The 23,659-nt window shown below is 40.7% G+C and overlaps 1 protein-coding gene across 3 annotated transcripts in view; it reads left to right on the top strand.

The window, feature by feature from the left end:
* LOC137333804 (transcription factor Maf-like) overlaps window positions 1-23,659 on the top strand; it is a 319,825-nt gene that overhangs the window by 2,088 nt on the left and 294,078 nt on the right. The gene's annotated exons all lie outside the window — the stretch shown is intronic.

Below are 23,659 nucleotides of genomic sequence, written 5' to 3'. Positions count from 1 at the left end.
CAAACATCAGACTCTCTCATTATGTATTATGCACTGAACTATTTCTGCAAAAAGTTTTGACAGACTGGATTTCTGTATAACAAAGACTGGGACTGTTGCTAAGGAAAAGCAGTTACTGCCGTAATGTTTGGGACATATATATATATAAAAAAAACGTGGTGTGTTGATCCGGAGAACAGTATATAAGTTTATTAAACATGGGCTAAACCCTTTCCACGCGTTTTGGGTTAACTGTTTAACTCACCATGAAGCTGAATGCTTCAGTGGGTTCTCACTGTGTGTGTTGGATGTCATCTAATTTAATTACACTTTTATAGTATATTTCAAGAAAAAAAATTATGTATCCCTACCGGCTGTAGATGCGAAGTTAAGGAATGTTATGTAGATTATAAGAGGTAGGTCTATGTAGCTTATAGGTTTTTTTCCCCCCAATATATATGAAGTCTAATGCACTAAGGTAAGATGTTTTTTTTTTAAATCAGTTTAATTGTTTTGATGGACAATGGAGGGGAAAGACCTTGAAATGAATTTACAGGATGGTACTTCCATGCTCTCCGACCGCGAATAAATATTTTTTTTTAAATTACAAAAAGTTGAGCTTTTTGCAGCATGCGCTTTGCACCTCGGAAAGTGGAAGGTGAACGTTGAATGGCCCTTCGCTTTAATCAACAGATTGCATTTCAAACCAAAGTCTTGTTAAAGGGGAGGAGCCCATCTTTAATCTCGTGTGTGTGTGTGTGTGTGTGTGTGGTGATGGGGGTTGAAATGTTCATGGGGCTGTATGGTTTTTTTCCCCCCGAGCGTGAAGTACTGGGACTGAATTGCACTAAAATGAACATAACCGCAAGTAAATTGAAATAAAATGCAGAGAAAAAACATATAATGTTTAGAACGCTAATACATTAAAAAGTTATGCATCGAAAATACGACTACCGCCTGCAGAGTGCAAAGTGATGAAGAGTTTTGCTGTTTTACGCAACTGGGTTGTACGTTTATACCCCAAATTTTACGCAGTCAACAGGCGAGAATCGGTGTTTGCACATTTTCTGTTTTCGTTTTAGGCGAGAGTCAGTGATGTTTTGGGATATTGCAGTTTATTTCAAGGAAATATTCCACTGGTTGTGTGTGTGTGTTTTTTTTTCTTTCAATATTAGACAACGACTCGCCATAATAAATTTTGAAATCTGGCAAGAGTTTAATACTTTTTTTCCCTTCAAGATGTACAATTTTTTTTTAAATCTTGAATTCTTGACTAACCACATGTGATTTTACCTCACGTGTGATGTCTTTCAATTCTCCGCCCTATTTCCTTTGGCGTCTCTTAAAGTTGTTGAATGATTTTAACATAATTTTTTTTGTGGGGGGCGGGATGATTTGTGCGCTTTTGATTCCGCTCAACTGACGGGTGAAACTTGGGAAGCACCTGGAGATCGTCACCACTGGCAATATTGGGGACTGTAGGGTTTAACCGCTTTACACCCGTCACGATTTGTTACCATGTTCACCAACCAGCTAGATAAGAGTTTCTCAGTCAGTGACCTATCGGATCTATTTTCGGTCCAAAATAATTAATTTGAATGCCACAATTCTATTTGCCCAGAGTTGAACGTTTGGACAAATCACAAGTTCCTGGTGATAAATTTGGATGATTCGAAATAGCATCTAAAAGATTAACATCTTTTAAAACTCAGGATTGTTATTTTAGCTCTAAATTCACAAAGTCTTGTTGTTAAAAAAAATAACATCCGCGAGGAATTGACAGGGAACCCATTTTATAACAGATTAATTTTGGGAAACTGCAGAAAAACTCATTATCAATATGTAAATTTACCAGGAAAGAAGTTCCTGATGTTTACAGTGCCGAATGGGGACTGTTAGTGTTCATTTTGTTCCGCCGACATATCAGAGTGACAGTATCACAATTTTAATGAAGTTATTCTGTTTTTGAAAAATCCGAATATAAATAATTGGGTGCCTTAGAAAGCACAGTTTAAAACTTCAAACGCACGCACATAAAGCATATGCATACATGCATCGGCGTGTGTGTATATAAAGTGTTTCTAGAAATTGATAATTTACAAGAGAAGGGAGGTGTAATCAGTCCACACATTCATACTTAAATTTAGTTTACATCAGTTGTCGCTATTATTGAATTTATTATACATTATAAAATACGTGTAAAACATAATATATAATAAAATACTTTAATATATCGTCTACAATGATCATCTATCACACAATTACACACAGTTAATGTTTATACTCCTTTCTATCCTCTGCACAGAAAATGCACCAGCTCTCAGCGGCCACTCTCTCGACTGGCCTCACACAATTATTTAACAGCCAGATCCAATGTTTGGGACACCGAATATTATAAAGCTAATAAATAAAATAATATATATTTTAATTTGGCTGGTGAATTTTCCGACCAGTCAGTGGTGGAAATTTCAGTGAAACTTTACTGCAAGAAAAAAATATTTAATAGGAAACGGCAAACAATTTCTAACACAGTGAAGAACAGGTGAATTGCACATTGATACTGCCTCTCTTACATAACAGGCCGCTATCGATCGTTTGGAAGGTCACCGATTGCAAACACAATAGCTTCAGGTTATAGTATGGTAAAGGTTAAATCGAGAGCGTTTTCAGGAAAATATATCAGGCCTTCAAATTTGAAATGAAAAGCACTTTAACTCTTTGGGGTCCGCCGTACAACCTAGGAGAGGTAACCTAATGAATTAGGCATTTGCTTATTCGCATTTGACTATTCATTTCTAATCACCAACAATATATTGTAGCTGAGCGATTGCCACACTCAAATACTGTACAGTAAAAGCAAAACTAATTAGTCAAGGGGTTAACTAGCGCGTGTTTTTACAACTCGGCCTGGTTTAGGTCATGTATAAATATTTATTGCATTTTGTTTGTCCCCACGGTGGGGGCCCGTCACGAGCCGCGTTTTTAATCATGATTGCAGCAACTGAAAGTTTATTCATGTGAAACAATACGTAAATATTATCAGATGTGTCTGTGTGGTGTCTGGCTAACATCCACGATAGGAAGTGATGTTTTATATGACTGAAGGAGGAAGAGCCATTTAAGCACCGTCTGTACTGCAAACCTGACGACAAAGAACGCGAATTGCAAACCCAGAATATTTGCAAACAAAAGTATTTCAGATAATATATACATGATTGATAGATACATACATACATAGATAGACAGACAGACGGACAGACAGACAGATAAACCAAATGAGGGTGGCTCTTTGCCCTTAAATCTGTAATGGTGTTTTGTTACAATGTTGGTCTCCTAATATCTCGCCACTGACGCCAGTCAGTGGTGTGTGATAATATTTTTTTAAATCCTCAGTATTAACTGTTGTTATTAATAATCCGAATGATTTGTGCTCTGGCTTGATTTTCGTATCAGACCCGCAGCGTTTCCGTTGCTAGACACGAGGAACTTGCCAGGGCAGATTTCTTCAAAGGTGCTAGGTCCAATAGCTGTTCAATGGCCGGGAGTCAACTGTGCTTTCAAGAGCAGTGGAAGCTTTGGATACTGATGGGAGATTTACTTAATGGAGTCTCCCTTTAAATATTCCAGCTCCAGTACAGATCAAACCTCAAGAAAAGTTGTGCAACAGAAAATAAAATCGGCGCGGCGTCTTGTAGAGATTACACCGGTCTCACGTGCTCGGGTTGGTGGTATTTGAGTGTGCAGATTAAAAGAGTTGAATTAGGGGCATTGTTTCAGAGTTATTCGTTACATAGGATTGCAGAGTATTTTCCCACTGCAGTTGCTCTGTTCTTTAACCGGAGGTCTGATTTCCATCAACAAGAAGGAGAAAAGAACAAGCAGAAGCCATGGGAGAATAAAACGATACAGTTTTGGTTAGAAGGAAAGGAGACGTTTTGTTACTGAAATGTGAGAGCTTCCAGCTTTAGACTGTTAAAGTGCAACGAGCAATGAAACTGTGTGGAGACGTATAGGTGTCAGAAAAAGCAGTTCAGTCTCACAATGCATTCTTTCGGTTCTTTCTCTCACAAGCGCACACGCGCTTTCTTACTTTCTCACACTCACAGCCCTCCTTTCAGTCTCTCTCTCTCTCTCTCACAGTTACTTTCTCTTAGGCCAACTTTGCCTTTCACACGCGTACTCCTTTCTCGTGCTGGCTCATTTGCAGCCCCTCTTCCTTCGTACTCTGCCTTATACACTGTCTATCTCACACATACGTACACAAACACCTCTCTCTCTCACACACACACACACATACATACACAGAGACCCCTATTGCATCTACTCTCCATATAGATTAATTATACAGCCTACATATATAGGCAGAAGTGTATGGGTTCAGTATACAGAGGGAATTCGGTGACAGGTAAACAGAATGGAGCCTAGCTTTCCTTTTTCAATTTTTATATTGTCCCCCACTTTATATCATAGAATCATAGACCACACATTCGGCCCATCTTGCTTGTGCCGTCTCCTTGAAAGAGCTATCCGATTAGCCCCGTCACCCTGCTTTTCCCCCATAACCCTGCAAAATTTTCACCTTCAAGTATTCTCTTTTGAAAGTTGCTATTGAATCTGCTTCCACCACCCTTTCAGGCGGTGCATTGCAGATCATAACAACTCGCTGCGTTAAAAATAAATCTCCTCGTCTCCCCTCTGGTTGCGATATGACACAAATAAAGTGTATGTCCTCTTCCCTATGTTTGGCTGTCTTTAATATGTTTTACTGCAATCGTCATTACTTTTTTTTAAAAATGTGAATAATTGCCCTTTAAGTAACCCGCTTGCTGACGGACCAGCCTGTGAATCAATCCCGCTACACATAGCTCGCCAGCTGGACGGGTTCTTATTCATTAAGAGTAGATCTGAGAGCAGGAAATTCAGGGCTGTAAGAATTTGCTGCAAGGAGATGTAATAGTAAGCATTGTGTTTTCACCAACCGCCTTAAAACAATATAAGGGGAGCAAGAGGATAAAGATCATACTGTTAGTAAACCTCTAATTGCTTTATAAATTTTATAGAAAAGAAAAGTACGTGCAAGAAATGAACTGAAGTTTCCTAGTGAGGTACATTATATATGTGCATTTAAACTTTAGACATCTAGATTTATACAGAATCATTCCAGGGAGACATTAATCTTAGGTTGACAATATTATTTGCTATTTTTTTGTGTGTGTGTTGCAATGTTCTTGCATGTCACATTCTTTCGGAATGTGCGTGAAATTGACATGGGTCCATGTTTTAAAAATGGGCCATATAAGCAAACTTCAAATGTGACGGATCGTCAGACAAAGAAGGGTTAAAACTGGAGAGCTTCCAGTCCTTGAACTTGGTCCTGGAATTTTTTTTAACTCTTTGCAGCCACACAAAGGTTGTTTAATAGAGCGAAGAAAGGTTGGATTGAACACGTCAATTATTATATTGTTTGAAGCATTATTAATAACAGGATAATCGGCAATAATTATAACAGTGCAATACACATACAGCATCATACCCCAACTGTAAAGGATGAGGCCACTAGCAGTGTGCGCAGGTAGAGTTGTCAATGAAGAAAGATTAACACACAAACACTAGTCACATCACCTCTGAAGTTGGCACTCGCTGAAAGATTCCTGGAAATTCAGCAAAAATAAATGAAACATTCTGTCACAATAGAGAAGAGCCGAGAACAACAACCGAGGAGATGAGCTTTCTCTCCTTCCCATTCCCTCTTAGACATTCCCGCGTTCTCTTTACCGCTATTCCCTAAAGCTAAAGAACCGGTTTGTACTTGGGAGTCTTGTCAAGATAATGAGAATAGGATGATCCCGGTTCTGAAAGGAAACATAACTAAAACACGCCATGTAGTTGTAGACTGGATCTTCTCCAGTGCCTGTATTAAAATGATCTGATCCTGCACCTCTCACATACCTTGTCACCAATTAATCAGGCACCTCGCCTGAATTTTTGTTTTAAAACTGTTAACCAGCCCCCGTTTCCCCAACAGTCGGTATCTGTGACGATTAGAATTTAGTGCCTTGTATTCTGAATCTGCCAGAGTCTGTTTAGTAAATGAGTTGGAGACCTTCAATATGACCTCACATTGGGATCCTTACTGGACCTAGACTTATGGAAGTTAACGGGAGCCGCCAGTCAGAATCCCAATGATTTCATCAGGAATGCTGCATATTTCATTCGCAAACTTGAGAGTTTGCGAGTGATACACGGAAATATATTCACATTCCCCCATCATCTGTTGTGGGAAGTCGGTTAGTTTCAAGAATTTTTTTTAAAATGTAAAACATCATGGGTATTTGTTGCGCTGATCGACCGTCGGTACCTGGTGGCGTGTGATTGGACCAAAGTTAGACGCATTTCCCCCCACTGCTACTTTCGTCACGTAATTCAATGTGCATCGTTCAGCACCTGCGCAGGGTCCTGATGGAATAATGACTACCAGAAACCCGCTGACCTGTGTGATGTCCCAGAACAGTTTGGGAGAGGTGACTAAACTTCAAATTGCAGGGCTATCCAAAACACACATCATTGTCCTCTCGCCAGTGATACCCGATTAAGTTATTTATTACTTTCAGGCTCGTGTTAAAGCAAAAAAAAGGCAGCAGAACACTCAAGCACACGACGGGCAAACTTGTATAATGACAACATTCTGGTGGAAAAGGACATTCTCGACATTGCGAGGCGTCCGCTGCCAATCTAGAACCAGCTATTCCAATTGACCGAGGGGCCAGAGGGGGAAATTCTCGGTACATGTTTGTCTTCTGCACTTCCACGGTTCTGAACATGCACTCCCTAAGAATTGTCACACTTCCTGTCACGTAAGGGTGTAAATGTGTTTCAGCTCTGCACTTACATTGTGCTTCTAAAGTCGCAGGTTCAAAACCATGAAAGGTATTGATAGAATAAATAAGGGGGAACTTTCCAGTGGCAGAAGGGTTGGTAACCAGAGGACACAGATTTAAGGTAATTGGCAAAAGAACCAGAAGCGAGATGAGGTGAACCTTTTCTTACACAGTGAGTTGTTATGATCTGGAATGCACTGCCTGAAAGGGAGGTGGAAGCAGATTCAATAATAACTTTCAAAAGGGAATTGGATAAACATTTGAAGGGGAAAAAATGGAGGGCTATGGGGAAAAAGGGCAAGGAAAGTGGGACTAATTGGATAGCTCTTTCTAAGACCCACACAGGCGCTATGGGCCGAATGGCCTTCTTCTGTGCTGTATCATTCTATGATTCTATGTTCAGAACTATGACTAACTGTAAAATCTGCCCCCAGCTTGCAAACATTAATTGTGTAATTATTCATTGAAAACGCGAAATAGATTCAGAATCATCAAATGAACAATTCTTTCTGGAGGGGGTGTTCAGAAGACAAACACTCACAATGCAGACTCGGTACAGAATGAACTTGGGGGCGTTTCATTATTGCTGAGTAGATTCTTTTCAAGGTTAACGTGGGTAAACCTAAACCCTGATTTACATCAGCCCGGGTGAAGCACACGGTCATCATTAATTGCTGCTCCAACATTCATCAACTGTATTTTCTCATGTTATATATTATTCACTCACATCTCGTAGGTACTTTGCTACACCGCTTCACCGAGAAGGAATTCATGAAAAAGTTACATTCGGTCAATCAATGAATTCCACCTTGACTGAGCAATGTGAGTGATATGAAAATGTACTACGGTGGAAAGATAGCAACCTCTATTTTCTACCTGGTGCATTTATTATTATTAAATGGATACTTTTCATTTCGAAATTCTCATTCAGGGGACATCTCCTTTGCACCACATTGGCTGTAATGCACTTCATTGACTGAAAGCGCTTTGGGACGTCCTGGGGTAGTGAAAGGCGCTATATAAATGCAATTTTTTTCCTTTTTACACTGTATTTACAGCCCAAACCGAAGACTCACCTTTTACATCCGGCGTTATTGTGGATATTGCAGTGCCTTGTGACCTCGACCCAAAAGTAAAACATTAAAGATTTTTTAAAAAAGGAATGGGGCAACTATTGAAAATCTGTGTTATTTTTTAAAAGCATAATGCACAATTGGTCAGCCAGCATCTGAAAGGGAAGAGATAGATTCGTATTTCCTCCGGCCGACCTCATGGTGAAAAATATTAAATTCCCGTCGCTTTATGTTGGGATTGAAAGAAATTAAGATTCTGACACCTACTGCACTGAACATTCAATTCGAACTGATGTTAAATGAATCACCTGCACTTCAATAAAGTTAACACAGGGAGAACGTTGTAGGCGTCAGACCGTTAATCCCATTCTTTTCTTAAAGTATATACACTTAAGGCAAAGGATATTAAACTAGAATGTTTCACTCCCTAATGGTGCGTTCTGTGCGGGGTTTTTTTTCTTGTCTTTTTAAACTGTGATCATTGGATGGATTTAATTCACTGTCGGCCTCGCCGGTTAATATCCAGCAGGTCATATCTCAGATCACCCAATAATCAAAGGGTTAAATCCAATGCCAGAGTCATAAATAATGCATTTCGAAATAGGTCTATGCATAAAGTTATGTCCTGTATTTAAACATTCTCTTCAAAGACTAAATGAGTACAGTCCCCTCTGGTGCACAATGAGTTTAGGTATGAAGGGTCGTTTTAGTGAAAGAGAGGAACTTGCACTTGTAGAAAGTGCAGAATACGATTAATAAAGTCAAGCTAAAGTCTTCTATCCTGCATAGATTTCAAAATAGGAGTGTAAGAGCCGAGGAAAACACAGGAGGCAACTTTAGCGTGGAATGGATGCACCATGTGGTGTTTCTAGATCCCAATTCGATATTAATTCTAACGTAACGAAATTTTGTTGGCCTCTTTTCTGAATCACACATATAACCAAGTCACCCTTTTGAAGGAAAATCCCAATATCCTTGGGCAGATGTCACCGCCTCGGACTGGTTCTCATCACGCTTCTGCTCCCGGTCACCTCGCTTCCAGGATGGTCAACGCTCAGCCTCACTCGAGAAAAACGATCAAAGATCTGCATGAGTTTGTCCAAGTATAATAAACACGATTCACATTTATTATTATTACTTGTATTTAGTGTTTCCAAAAGAATGTAGAAACCAACAGTCCAACCCAGAGCTGAAAGGTCAATAAGAACAACTTTTGTGCCCCAAAAGATCGCTAATTGGCGCATCAGGAGCAACTGCTTGGCACCAGTTCACATCGGAAATATTGGTGCACTGTGCAGGTGTCTGTCATATTAGAAGTGGCTGGTGCGGTGTTAAATTAGACAATCAGATTCACAAAGATGTGAATTAACAACATTAAATTTACTTTCGTTGCTTTTTGACTGGACGCCAATAAAACTATTCACTGCAGCTGGCATGCGGGACGTGATGCGGAAGATGACTAATGAAATCTGGGCTGCAAACATGATCCAACGTATCTTCAGTGGGAATTGGCTATTCCTGTACAATCCAAGTATCAGAAATTTCCATTAATTGTTCAGGAAAAAAAGTGAATACAATTAATGGAAAAATACACACAACTCAACATTGGAGTAATCTCATATCTATACAATCTGTACAGACTCCACTTTGTAATATCTCCAACTATTCTGTACAGTCTTTTCTTCCCTTCTTTGTTTCTTTATTCCTTCATTTGTTTCCTTTTTTCCCTTCCTCTCTTTCTTTCTCCCTTCTTTCCCTTGTTTCTTTGTTTCTTTCTTTATTCCGTTCTTCCTTCCTTTCTCTCTCACTTTCCTTCCATCTTTCTTTTTATCTCTCTTTTATTCTTTCTCTCTTTCTCCCTCTCATATACACACACATTTTCCGGAATAATAATATGAACATAAGTTTGTGAAATATGTATCTATTATTAGGTAGTCACCTAAATCCGTCGATTGTAGTTGCATATTTTTTAAATTAGAAGTTTGAAGTGATACATGCCGTAAATTTGCGCCTAATTTGGGGAAATGTTAGGTATTGGTGCTTTTTTCTAGGGGGAGGCGGCTTCACAATACAAACCGCACACCAGTACCGCTGATCTTTTCCGCCCAAAGTGTCACCTTGCTGCAGCGTACGTGTCAACTCCTCATTCAGAATATTTGACTGAAAAGCAAAATGCACACATTAACCGCCAAGGCATTCAAGTAATAATAATAATGTGGCAACAAAACAAAAAAAAATCAACGAGTTAGTTCTAGAAAATATAGCATAAGCGGGATTGTTCTGCAATGGGAAGAGAACAATGCGCCAAAGCTGCATTGCTTTCAAATGTCACTCCACCCACATCGGCGGCCGCAACAGGCGACACGCAGTGTGGGTTTCACGAGTGTTTTAGATCAGAAACTGGGAGAAGGGAGGGGAGCCATGTCGGTTAACAAATCCGAGAACTGAAGCATCACAACGGCTTACAAGAACAAACGGAGGTGACAGGTGTTACACGAATGGAAACACTTGTGAACCATCACTGCAGTTTTAGTCATGTTGAAACTGAGGATAAATAATTAGGCGAGTCTTTGTGACCCGCGAGGTGGGGTGGGGGGGCTGTTGCGAGACAAAAAAAAATGATATTCCCCATTTTTATGCATCTGCTAAAAATACTTGATCATATTGTCAATTGCATTCCAACTGATAGAAAAGCAGATGCACATAACAGGTCCATCAGCACCTGAATGAGAAAGAACGGGTTAATATTTTGTTTGGAGATCCAAGCCTACAGAAAACAAAGAGCTCGCAATTACTGTATATATCGTCTTTCACGACCTCAGGACGTCCCGAAGCGCTTTACAGCCAATGAAGTACTTTTGATGTGTAGTCACCGTTGTAATGTAGAACCTAGCAACAGTGGGAAGTGACGGGGTGTGGGGAGTTCATTAATTGTAAACAATTTTACAACACCAAGTTATAGTCCAGCAATTTTATTTTAACTTCACAAGCTTTCGGAGGCTTCCTCCTTCCTCAGGTAAATGTTCATTAATGAAGGAGGGTTTGGAAGAGGAATTTTTCTGTATATCCCTTGCATTTATTTTAGCCAACTGATTGATTTGTTTTTGCTGTTAATTCCCAATTAATCGAACACGTTTCTCCCACGCCACGCGTGTAAACACTTTCAAACCAGATTGACAGCCCACGCTGTCTCAAATAAATGCCAGTTGTATTTATTTCACGGTGAACATAACCAGTTTAACTTGAAGTGCCCCGCTCTGAATGATATATAGCACATATATCGGGTACAATATTCCTATTCTATGGAAAACATCACTCTGTGAGTTGTTATGATCTGGAATGTACTGCCTGAAAGGGTGATGGAAGCAGATTCTATAATTACTTTCCTAAGGGAATTGGATATGTACTTAAAAAAGGAAACATTAAGAGCTAAGCACAGGAAAGAGCAGGGGAGTGGGACAAAGTGGATAGCAATTTCAAAGAGCTGGCACAGGCATGATGGGCCGAATGGCCCCCTTTTGTGATGTATGATTCTATGATGTTGTATGTAAAGTCTAAAGTAAGGACTGTACTTCTAGTGCCCCTCTTTCTCCCTACGGTTGAACGGTGATAAGTGGACTGGTGGTTTGGAAGTGGGAGCCTCCGGTGAGGTTCGTGTAATTAGTGTTTGACCCTTTTGGAAGAAAGCGAAACCGAAAGCAGGCATTACCCCAAACTACAGGAATAAAGCAGAATGTTATTCATACTGTGTACAACAGAAGTACAGGTGGCTTGTAGGTAACTGAAGTTAAATATTGAATATCGCAGCTAAAAAAGTTACAAGATCAATTAAAACACCTTATTTAGCCAGTTATACATTACAAAATAACCCAACTAAGGGAAATATATTTGGATAGATAGACAGACAGACTAACAAAAACAATCGCATTTAGGGACGAATATTGCTGGTGTGTGTGAGAGAGAGAGAGAAAGAAAACATAAATTACTTGCATATAGATAAATACAAGCGCAACTAAAGATAAATAGTTAGAATTTTCAATCCAGATGCATAGATAGATAACTGCAGAAACATGAGGAGGTACATCTAAACTACAGTGTGGATAAACAGAATTATCAACCTGTAAGGCGGGCCTGCTTGGCATTCTGTGTCGTATTCCCTAACCTTCGCTCAGGTCAAGGCATGTTAACATTGAGTATGACAGCAGGGCAGCACGATTAGGACACACTTCATCAGTCACTGGAATGTCTCAGTAATTCTTATGCAGATGTTTAGAACAAATACATTTATGGTACTTTTTCTAAAAAGATGAAGTTGTGAATTATAATTTTTTGAAAATGTGGCTTCATTGTGGGTTTTGGTTATGTTAAAGCTTATGAAAATATCATGAAGACTGTGAATAGAGACACCAATTATTTCGGGATAATGCGCGCCGTGTGTGTGTCTGTCTGTATGTGTGTGTGTGTCTGTCTGTGTGTGTGTGTGTGTCTGTACGTGTCTGGTTGTATGTCTGTGTGTATGTCTGTCTGTATATCTGCCTGTGTGTGCATGTATGTGTCTGTATGTATCTGCCTATGGGTGTGTTGCTTTGTTTGTGTCTGTGTGTCTGCGTGTGTCTGTGTATGTGTGTATCTGTGTGTGTGTGCCTGCGTATGTCTGTGTGCGTGTATGTGGCTTTGCGTATGTCTCTGTGTGTCTCTGCGTGTGTGTCTTTGTGTGTGCCTCTGTGTGTGTCTGTGTCTGTGTGTGTCTGTCTCTATGTGTGAGTGTGTGTCTCTGTGTGTGTCTGTGTCTGTGTGTCTGTGTCTGTATGTCTGTGTGTGAGTGAGTGTGTGTGTTTGGCTGTGTGTCTGTGTGTATGTCTGTGTGTGTGTTTGGCTGTGTGTCTGTGTCTGTGCGTGTGTGTGCGTCTGTGTCTGTGTGTCTGTCTGTGTGTGTGTACGTGTGTGTCTGTGTCTGTGTATGTGTCTGTCTGTGAGTGTGTGTGCGTCTGTGTCTGTGTGTGTCTGTGTGTACGTCCCTGTGTGTGTGTGTTTGGCTGTGTGTGTGTGTCTGTGTGTGTGTGTGTGTTTGGCTGTGTGTGTGAGTGTGTGTATGTCTGTGTGTGAGTGTGTGTGTGTGTGTATGTCTGTGTGTGTGAGTGTGTGTATGTCTGTGTGTGTGAGTGTGTGTATGTGTGTATGTCTGTGTGTGTATGTCTGTGTGTGTGTGTTTGGCTGTGTGTGTGTGTGTGTGTATGTCTGTGTGTGTGAGTGTGTGTATGTCTGTGTGTGTGAGTGTGTGTATGTGTGTATGTCTGTGTGTGTGTATGTCTGTGTGTGTGTGTTTGGCTGTGTGTGTGTGTGTGTTTGGCTGTGTTGGCGGGATGCTCGTTCCAAAACATTTACTAATTTCTTTAAAAAAAAAGAGCTCACACCATATTTGCGAAGAAGCTTCCTCGAAGTTAAGTCAGCATTGCAACGTTCAAGATGATCGATCTCGAACAGGTCAGGCGATGGAAAGAGAGCACGTTGGCGCACTACGGGCACAAAGAATAGTTAGCAAAACGCCGTGAAGCAAAAACCATGTTCGACCGCGGAATGCTAAATAAAAACCGAAAACGATGCTGTATGTTTTTTTTTTACTCTCGTTAAGATGCTGTTTATAAAACTGGAAATGGTGCTGTAGGTTCTTTAAATCCCCCTAGAAATTAATGGTGCCACTTGCAGGTGCATTTTGCCGACAAAATAGTTTCTTTATTGTACAAAAAGTAAATAATTGAAAGCATACTTTGTTCGTTTTAAGATTCGGTGCATCCGGCAGGCAAACATAAAACGGGTTTTGCCATTACGGCTTCTGGATCCTTATCGCGGCGGAAAGTTCCGTTAGATGCGAAAAAGTTACCGCAAAGTTAGACAGGCACCTCTCGCCATTAGGATCTGACAACGAAAATCTTACCATTTCCATCTTAACTGCGGGTAGGGAGGGGTGAGGGGGGGTGCGGAGTGGAGACGGGAGGGGGAGAGGGGAGGTGGGGGCTTAGCCGGGCGATCGTGTCGAAATAAATGACTCAGAATAGAGGGAGAATGTGAAACTTATCTGTGATTTCCAGAAACAAAAGCGTGGAATGAATCGGTCCAGATGCTTGTTCAGGGCTCTGTATGTGGGAGTGCGGCCGGTTATTGTGTACTGGGCGCCTCCTTAATTGTGATTTGTGTGAAATGAATAAATACTGTTTCGATTTATTTAATTCCCCCTCACCTCCCCGAGTGATATCGACACTAAAATGTCAGGATCTTTTAGAGGGTTTTAAGTGACAATGAAACCCGCCAGTTAATTTATTCTTTTAAACCTATAACTTTAACGATCAGAACCATCAATTTCCCTCTCCCAGTAATGAGCGTTGCACACAAATTGAGCTCGCTGAAAGTCATTATATTAAAATATTACCAAAAAAAAAGCAAGGTGATTATTACAGGGTAACCCCAAAAGTTTGACACATGTTGGGCCGAATGGCCTGCTTCTGTGCTGTACATTCTATGTAATTCTATGTAATACAGATAGATTTGTTTTATCAATTGCATGGCTAAATTTAACTCTATAATGTCTGATGATTACTTGCGATCGTGGTGAAGTAGCAAACAGCAGCTAATACCCGCAGGAGACGGACCTTGCAGCGGTCATTTCAATATCTGGCAATACAGTAGAACAACACAGGCTACCTGGCCAAAATTATACGACAAGATCCTCCCAGGCGTGTATTGTATGTAAAGATGCGAGATTCCGGAATAGGAACCCCACCCCCGAACAGACACCGCAGATATCGGGCTGGCATTTTTTTTAAAAATCAAAATAAATTTAAACCATACAAAAAAGAAAGGGGAAATCATTTTTAAGTTTGATTTTTTAATTTCCTGGTAAAATTGTTAATTTATAATATACATGCAATATGGTAATAACTTGGTCAATCCTTCATTGCGACTGATCTGATCGATAACAGATTCACCAACAATTAAAAACCTTAATTCATTAATATTATGACATTGCGTCCACTTCTAGAAGTGAGCAGTGATTTGGGTTAAACTGGCCGACAATGGCAAAATTCCTCATTGGAACTCAACTTAGCGATTTGGTATTCATTGAGGACAAGGCAGTGGCTTGGTGTTAGAGGCACATTCCAATGATATCTGCATCGCCGGGTATTACTCACCTTGCAACTCACCTTAAGACTAGCTCTCATCTAAGATAATGATAATGAGTACATTGCTGCACAGTGGCACCAATCCTTGAATGTGGACACATCTACATAACCAGACCATATATAATTAAAATCAAATCGGTGAATGCTGGGAATCGGAAGTAAAAAAAGGAAATTGCTTGAAGCAGGTCAGTCAGTATCTGAAAGGCGAAAAACATTTTAGATTAGACCCTTTACCTGTTCTGAAAAAGTCCCCATTCAGACATTAAACAGTTTCTCCCCTTTCAAATGCTGGCAGACCCGTGTAATTATTTTCTAATTTTATATTAACGATGTTTATGATCTTTGTATTTAACTAATAACGGGAGCAACAGGGAGGGCAATAAAAGGAATGTGGATTGAGATGTGCTTTTGAGACCCGGGGGGAATCATGTCCTTAATTACCGGTTGCAGCCCAGTTCATCAACTCAAACTCATATCATAACTTGTTTATAACGTACCCTGTTGGGTGTTTTGTTCATGTAAGTGGTTATTTTCGGCCAAGGATTTTATTGGGGCAGCAACACTTAATTTTTGTTATCGATTAAATCATGGATACAAGTCACGCGGGCATCTATTTAATCCACTGAAAGTGAAAGGAAGGTGAGTTGTGAATGGTAAAGGTCGTGCTGCCCTGGGCAAGATACCTTATCCCATGCCCTTTTTTTAGACATGGGCATTATTTGTCAATGGAAGCGCATGCTGGGATGGGTTATAAAATACATCTTGCGATTTGGTCCGATGCTCCCATTGATTTCAAGGAGACAATATAGTAGCTTCACCTTACAGTCAGAATAATGATCTTTATTTCATACGTAGAATATGTAGTGTAAAAATATTGCTCCACTTTAGAGTGTTCTTTTGTAGAAGCAACGAAGTCTCCTCTATCACAGTCCCAAAGTACTGAGTATGCAGTCCTGCTGCATTGTGCAGCTTTTGGACTAAGTGCCGTGTTAGCCAGAAGGACAACCGCACAACAACAGATGTTATTTCTGCTGCAATGTGAACTTTGCATTTTTAACGTCAGTTTATATATATGTGGAAGCAAATATCATTATGAAAATGCAATCACGTCGCATGTTACATCATTTAGTGTTTCTTTTTTTTAGTAAATGTGGTTTGTAAAACACCCTGTCAAGTAAGAATGCTCCTTTTCATATAATAATACACTAAAAATATAATGACATCATATAGCTAGTGAGTGCCCTGAATGTATCCTTTCAAATGCTCATCGTGGGTTATGAGAAAGTAACAATTCAGGTCGGAACTGAACTTTAATCAAAAACTAAGTCCTGTGTGAGGATTGGTTTAAAGGCCTCTTTATTTGTCGGACCGTTAAGGACACCCTAATGACTTCATAATGTGATGTCAAACCAGAAAAGAAAGGTTTTATGCTAAAAAAAATAGAATGGAAGTGATTAATATTTTACCTGCTAGTAGCATCGACCGTTATTTTGTTTAGAGTTTTGAAACGCCAAACTTCTTGCTATCGAGTGTTAGAAATGTCATTCCATAATATATTCAATTATCATCATGTTTTTGCGGAAGAAACGTATCTGCTGGCCCTGATTTACCCAAATTCAAACTTCAAAGACATCGTGATAGTTTTACCTCAAGGCTAGGTGTCAATACCTCCGTGAATAACATAATGAATTGGTGTCCGATCACATTATCATACAGTAAGAACACTGAGTATCTCCAGTTACAGCAATTAAGCCTATGAATAGTCATTAGTACCATTGTCCATGTATGAATACATTAACTTTGATTTAACTGGTAATCCTTTTAATCCATTTTGTAACCGGTGCATCTGATTTACCCTTCATACCATTGAGTTTTGCCTTTTCTGATCTTGAAACTTTGAATACCAATTTCTTAGGTTTCTTTATCATAAGGAATGCATTTAATTCCCTATTATAATTGAAAGTTTACAGCTGACCTCCTTTGGTTGGCATTGCACAACTGACGCCATCATTTCATCGATAAATGGAGTCTGATATGAGAGTTCCAAAGTAATAGAGCACGCACCAAAATGGATGGTAGAGTGGACGATTGATTGACCGACGCTGCCTTTGGTTTCGCCCTTCAATCATCCAGTCTGCCGTCCTCTTGGCGAGACAGCACACGGTCATGTCCATTATTGCTTTGTCATTGTTTTGAGCCTCGTTGCTTGTAACAATTAATCCTAATTCTTTCAACAGTGTCTGGTTGTGCACATTACTTATAACCAAAAACTCAGAGAAATGGTTTTCCAGCAGGATGAAAACAACGGGGAAAATGAACAATAGAACGAACACCACAGATTATGTTGAAAACCACTGTGGGTGGGATCACGTTTTAATAGCATTTTTCTTATCATTTTAAAAAGATGACAAGCATCCCAGTTAGTACCTTTTTGAAGCAAGTCGGCCATAATAATGACTGGACGAATCTGAGTGCTCTCTCAGCGGGTAATAGAGAAACCCCATACCTAAAATAAAAACAGAAAATGCTGGAAAACACTCAGCAGGTCAGGCAGCATCTGTGGAGAGAGAAACAGAGTTAACGTTTCAGGTCGATGACTTTTCATCAGAACTGGAAGATGTTAGACATTTAACAGTTTTTAAGCAAGTACACGGAAAAGGGAGGGGGTAATAAAAGAGCAAAGGGGAAGGTTTGTGATAAGATGGCGAGCAGAAGTGATTAAATGACAAAAGTGATGATGGTGCAAGGCAAAAAGGGGTGGTAATGGGACAAGAATAGAAGAAAAGATGGGTCTAGAGGAGGTGTAAATGGATACAGCAGAATAGCAGAGAGGGAGGGAAGCATGGAAAATCTGGCAATGAGGAGAAGGCTCCCCTAGCCCGGGAATGTGGTGGAGAAAGGTAGGTAGACCCCAGGGGTGCAGACCACCCTGTTGGCTGTGTACTAATAGGGGATCTCCATCTAGGTTATCAGACACAGGAAGGAATGACTGAACCAAAACTAAGACAAGAACTCAATGAACGATAGAACTCATGTATCAGTGAAGTGGCAACCAGGAAGCCAAAACACCACTAGCAAGAGTCAATACACTTAGATTTTCCAAAATATGTGTGAGGCAAACTATAAGGAGTAAGAACATATCAAACCATCATCTTCAACGCCCACCACAAAATTCCTACCCTCAGCATGGAATTCATCCCCCTCCCCGGCCACTGTCTCAGGCTGAACCAGGCTGTTGATAACCTTGGCAGCCCATTCCACCCGGAGTTGAGCTTCTGACCTGATATCCTCTCCATCACAAAGACCACCAACCACCACCTTCCTAACATCCTGCCTCTGCTGCTACTTCAGCCCATCTTCTGCTGAAACCCTCCTCCATGCCTTTGTCACCTCCAGTCTAGACTATATCAATGCTTTACTGGCCGGTCTCCCATCCTCAGCCAGCCTCCCATCCTCCACCCTCTGTAAACTTCAGCACATTCAAAACTCTGCTGCCTCTATCCTATCCTGCACAAACTGTCACTTGCCCATCAGCCCTGTCCTCACTGACCTACATTAGCTTCTGGTCCCTAATGCCTCAGATTAAAAATTTTCATCCCTGTGTTTAAATCCCCACATTAGCGCATCCCTCTTTATCTCTGTATACTCAAACAATGTTACAATCCCCCAACAAACGCTCTGTCCCTCTGACTCCAGCCTCTTGTGTGCCCCCTCCCCTCTTGACCCACAGTTGGCATTTGTGCCTCACACTCTGGAATTCCCTCCCTAAATCTCTCCACATCACTCTGCTGCTTCAAGGCCTTTCTTGAAATTTTGACAATGCTTTTGACCTCCCTCCTAAAATCTCATTCTTTGGCATGGCATTCATTTTTTCCATTTAACCCTCTGTGAAGCGTTTTGGGATGTGTTCCCTAGTTAAAGACACCCCTAGTTAAAGACACTAAATAAATGCAAGCTGCTGTTGTTCAAGGGCCAAATACTTTAAGCCAACAAGATGAGGTGTTGTAGCCAAGTCCAACACGGAGGTTAGGGGAAGGTTAAACAGACAAATACTGACTGAGAAATTAAAGAAAAATATTTCAGTATGCCTAGAACAGAATTTGTGGAGTGGTGTCAGGTGAGTGAGATGGAGTTACCATAAAATTACCACATAAGGAGAAACCCAAAGCCATTTTGGGTGAAAGAAGCAGATTTGTTAAAATAACAAGAGGCTTTGCATTACAGCATAATGTCTCCGATAAATGAGGACCAATTCGCCACATTAGGTCATCACTGAAGGTTATACTTCAAACAGCTAATTGAACTCTTGCTTGTAATTTAAGATGTCTATGCTAATGCGAGCCCTGCACTGCTTAACATACTTCAGGTATTGGTATCAGATCTGTACCAGCAATACACAAATCAAAGTTCTCTTGAGTTGCACAGAGAACGATTTTACAATTAGTCTCAAGTGTATCCATTTTGGTAACAAGTTGGACATTCCCCAGACTGCTGCTGAAGTAGCTCAAAATAATAGCGTTCAGGGTTTACCAGAGCTGTTAGTCCCAAACTAGTATCTCTACCGGAAGAATTCCACAGGGGCAGTGACATCATAAGATACTAGTGCATGTCATGGTGTCGATAACCAAATGAGCCCCTTTCACCTATCACAAAATCCAGGCTCGAAGTTGAAGCTTCAGCTAGAGACAGGAAATGTGACGTTTTCATCGTTGCAATATTTATTCATTTTTTTACCAAGATGCTACTCATAAAAATAGAGCTGCGCCTGATAATGAGGTAGAACTTTTTAATCCCGATTTGATGGTGCCTCGACAGTGTTACTGTTTTTTTTTAGTTCTGGAGCTTTTGCAGTCCTCTCTGTTTTCAAGAGGGACAGCTCCCACCTGATCCAAATCCTATGCAGCAGCAAGAGAGACCTCCGAACCATAGCTCCTGGGACATAGGCAGCTCTGGTGGAGAACCGCGAACTGGGACGGGATGGGGCAGGGCCCAGAGTGCCACATTCTGTAATCAAGTGCATGTGGAAGCGAAGTTTTCTGACCTAAATTGACTGCAGGCTGGTCTGTGGAGCAGAGGAGTATAGACTAGGGCTCTTAATCTTTCCCGAGCAAGACAGAGTTCTGAAGAAATGAACAGGAGAGGATTGCGGGACTTGAAATGATATATTTTTTTAAATAGGGTGTACATTTAAGTGAGGTATCCTGTAGTGATCCACTGCTCAAATCCAGACTTTTTGCAAAGGCGAAATCAAACATTCAGACACTGTAAACGTACAATAAATGGACTTTCCAATATCACCGCAAGGGGCAGGCAACAAAACAATAGAACACATTCAGTGGGCTATCGGACGTTAATAATTTTATTATTAATTTTCAACTGTTTTTTGCAGTTTTGTTGAAATCTTGTTGTGTAGGTTGCCCATAATACAGGTCTCTTATCCCCGGGAGTCACAGGTTCAACCCAAGTCTTGGACCAAGCTGAAATTTGTGCTTAACCCTCACTGCATACTTGTCCAGAATAAAGATTTTTTTTAAAAAAAATAGCTCTTTTGGCCCATTTCATATTTACTTTTTCCCATCTCGTTGCCATTCATCGACACCAGCAGCTCTCATCTCGATAAGATTATTACCTTAAAGGCGCTATGTCAAAGCAAGTTGTTGTTGTTGTTGTTGTTGTGTTGTCGTTGTTGTTGTTGAGCACAACAAAATAAATGTATAAAGATATATATAAAAGCTTGCGCACTTAACTATCAATAGCAGCATCCGATGGTAATAAAAACAAATTATTGAGTGAGATGTACTTTGGGGACTGATGGAAAGCATTGATCACAGCAGGTTCTGCTGGAAATTCGCCCAACTTCTAATCAACACTCCAATCTAAGTAGTTACTGTTTTGCACAGGTAAGTGATTTCTGAAAGTTGATTTTTTTTTTAGGGGAGGGAGATGATTTGACTCCCAGCTGCTTTATTCGCAGGCCATCAAAGTTGCACAGTCAGTTCCTTTCTTCAAAAACCGAAAGCAACAGGGGTATTGGGAGTGGTGATGGTTGGGCGGAAAGGAAATGCACCTAGAATCATAGAAAGTTACGGCGCAGAAGGAGGCCATCCAGCCCATCGTGTCCGTGTCGGACCTCCCCTACCTTCTCCCACCATTGGTCATGTTGGGAAGTGTTAACAATGATGGTTCTCTCAGCAGTTCCCTCGTGGACATCTTCAGAAAAGACAATCCATAACCTCTCTCTCTGTGGAGAGTAAGCAAAGTATTTATAAATCAATACATTATTTAAGATCTTTCATTTTGAACTGATGGGGAGGGGAGAGGAGGCCAACGGAAATGGTAGTAAATTTACTGCTGTGATATTAGTGATTCCGTGACATTACAAAGGAGCAGTTACAAAGTTTTTCTTCTGGATTAAAAAAGTACAAACATATTTTGGAACTGATGGAAAGGTAAAAATAGGTAAATGCTAGAAATATGAAATAAAAACAGGAAATACTGGATATGCAGAGCAGATAGGTCAGCATCTGTAGAGAAGAGTCAGGTTAGAACCATCTAACGAAGGGTCAACATCTTAATTTGTCTGTTCTCTTTTCAGATACTGAGCGATCTGCTGTGTATTTCCAGCATTTTCTGCTACAATTACAACAATAGAAAGTACACTATATGTATTATAAATAAAATACATCATCTCCTGTATATTGTGGTACATTTTTTTATTCATTCATGGGATGTAGGCATTGCTGGCAAGGCCAGCATTTATTGTCCATCCCTAATTGCCCTTGAGAAGGTGGTGGTGAGCCGCCTTCTTGAACTGCTGCAGTCTGTGTGGTGAAGGTTCTCCCACAGTGCTGTTAGATAGGGAGTTCCAGGATTTTGACTCAGTGACAATGAAGGAACAGCGATATATTTCCAAGTCGGGATGGTGACTTGGAGGGGAACATGCAGGTAGCGTTGTTCCCATGTGCCTGCTGCCCTTGTCCTTCTAGGTGGTAGAGGTTGCGGGTTTAGGAGGTGCTGTCGAAGAAGTCTTGGCGAGTTGCTGCAGTGCATCTTGTAGATGGTACACACTGCAGCCATGGTGCGCCAGTGGTGAAGGGAGTGAATGTTTAAGGTGGTGGATCAGGTGCCAATCAAGCGGGTTGCTTTATCCTGGATGGTGTCGAGCTTCTTGAGTGTTGTTGGAGCTGCACTCATCCAGGCAAGTGGAGAGTATTCCATCACACTCCTGAATTGTGCCTTGTAGATGGTGGAAAGATTTTGGGGAATCAGGAGGTGAGTCACTCACCACAGAATACCCAGCCTCTGACCTGCTCTTGTAGCCATTGTATTTATGTGGCTGGTCCAGTTTAGTTTCTGGTCAGTGGTGATCCTCAGGATGTTGATGGTGGGGGATTCGGCAATGGTAATGCTGTTGAATGTCAAGAGGAGGTGGTTAGACTCTCTCTTGTTGAAGATGGTCATTGCCTGGTACTTGTCTGGCGCAAATGTTACACACTGTCACCACACATGAGGCTGGGCAGAACCTTTTGGTGACTAAGTCATGTGTAGGTTATCTGGTCAGTGTCTCATGTGAACATAGTTATTGTCTCTCACTACTTGATGACATGCGTTCTCTCTACGCAGTTCACCAGTGACTCAATTTAAGAGTAAGTCTGATTCAACCTAAGAGAAAATTTGCTCTGGACAATTATTTTATCTCCGTTAAATTTGATGCTCTTCGAGTGAGCCATTTCACTAAAAAAAAGTTCATCCTATGCTGGAGGGTGCACCTCAGTGATTCAAGGTGATCATACACATCTGCAGTTCAAGCATGCATCTGCAGGCTGTCTGACCTGGTTGCTTTCATTTGTTAAAAACAAAATGAGGCCCGTTTCTTGCCTCTTGCGCTTCCCCGATTTTCATCGCTCCACCATTGGCGGCCCTGCTGTCAGCTGCTTAGGCCCTAAGCTCTGGAATTCCCTCCCTATGCCTCTCCACCTCTTCTCCTTTAAGACGCTCCTTAAAACCTACCTCTGCGACCAACCTGTCCTTATATCTCCTTATGTGGCTCGGTGTCAAATTTTGTTTGAAAATCGCTCCTGTGAAGCACCTTGGGATGTTTTATTACATTTAAAGGCACTATATAAATATAAGTTGTTGATGTTGCTGTTTTACAGTTTACTTTCCCTAAAGCATCATTACTCAAGAGCAGATGACCACCATGCATTTAGTATTATAACGTAAAAATTTTTTTTGTAGGGTTGCAATTTGTGGGCATGCCATCACATTACAAATAATGCCATTCATGCTGTATATGAACTCTGCACAAATGCTTTCTACACTGTTTTTCAGTGATGGCTTTAAGAGGACTTAACACTATCTTAGAGCAAGCGCACACCAGGGAACAGTGGAACATCCAGATTATTCCATGAGGGAGGAATTTATTGTAGCTCAGAAGTGACAAACTTCTTCATCAGTCAAACAAACTCTACACACTGTTCCCCATCAACAGGGATGAAGAGTTACAATACAGATTATATTTATACAACTGGACTTTTTTAGCTTTAATGAT

The sequence above is a fragment of the Heptranchias perlo genome, chromosome 16 (assembly GCF_035084215.1).
Source record: "Heptranchias perlo isolate sHepPer1 chromosome 16, sHepPer1.hap1, whole genome shotgun sequence".
Lineage (NCBI taxonomy): Eukaryota > Metazoa > Chordata > Chondrichthyes > Hexanchiformes > Hexanchidae > Heptranchias > Heptranchias perlo.
Note: the sequence above shows the minus strand (reverse complement) of the source record. Positions and strands in the feature narration are given on the sequence as shown.